We start from the raw sequence: 592 nt of genomic DNA, 5'->3' as shown, positions 1-592 counted from the left end.
AGTCTCTAAGCTCCGTGTGAGCTCTACCGAACTCACCTGCCGTATGCCGATGGTAGCAACCCGAAACAACACGATCTCTCTTTCTCTCTCTCTCTCGCTCTCTCTCTCCGTCTCTCACTCTCTCTGCCGGACCAAACCGTGGAGGAGGAGAGCGAAATGAGTATCGTCCTGTACTGTACGCCTTAGCTTTTTATAACCGATCTCTACTGTGGGCTGTCCCATTTTGCCCCCCGTTGGAATAAGATACAGACGTACATACACAACAAGTCAACATGGTTGTGCCCAGAGCAGCGTTGTGTTTCAGATGTGTTCCATGTTCCCCAGCCCCAGTTAATCTCCTGCTTTATGAGCCTTATGCTTCAGATGAATATACATGATGTCTGCTGACTGGACAGAGCTCTCTTACTGGGACTAAAGCTTTGAGCAGGGTGAACATACTGTGCAGAGTGGGTTATCATTTGTTCATTGAGGAACAGCACACACACACACTTTGTAAAAGACAATTGCTATATGCTCAGGGTATTGTTATGTGTGTGTGTGTGTGTGTGTGTGTGTGTGTGTGTGTGTGTGTGTGTGTGTGTGTGTGTGTGTC

Source organism: Coregonus lavaretus (assembly GCF_964263955.1).
Source record: "Coregonus lavaretus genome assembly, chromosome: 37".
In the NCBI taxonomy this organism is placed as follows: Eukaryota; Metazoa; Chordata; class Actinopteri; order Salmoniformes; family Salmonidae; genus Coregonus; species Coregonus lavaretus.
Note: the sequence above shows the minus strand (reverse complement) of the source record.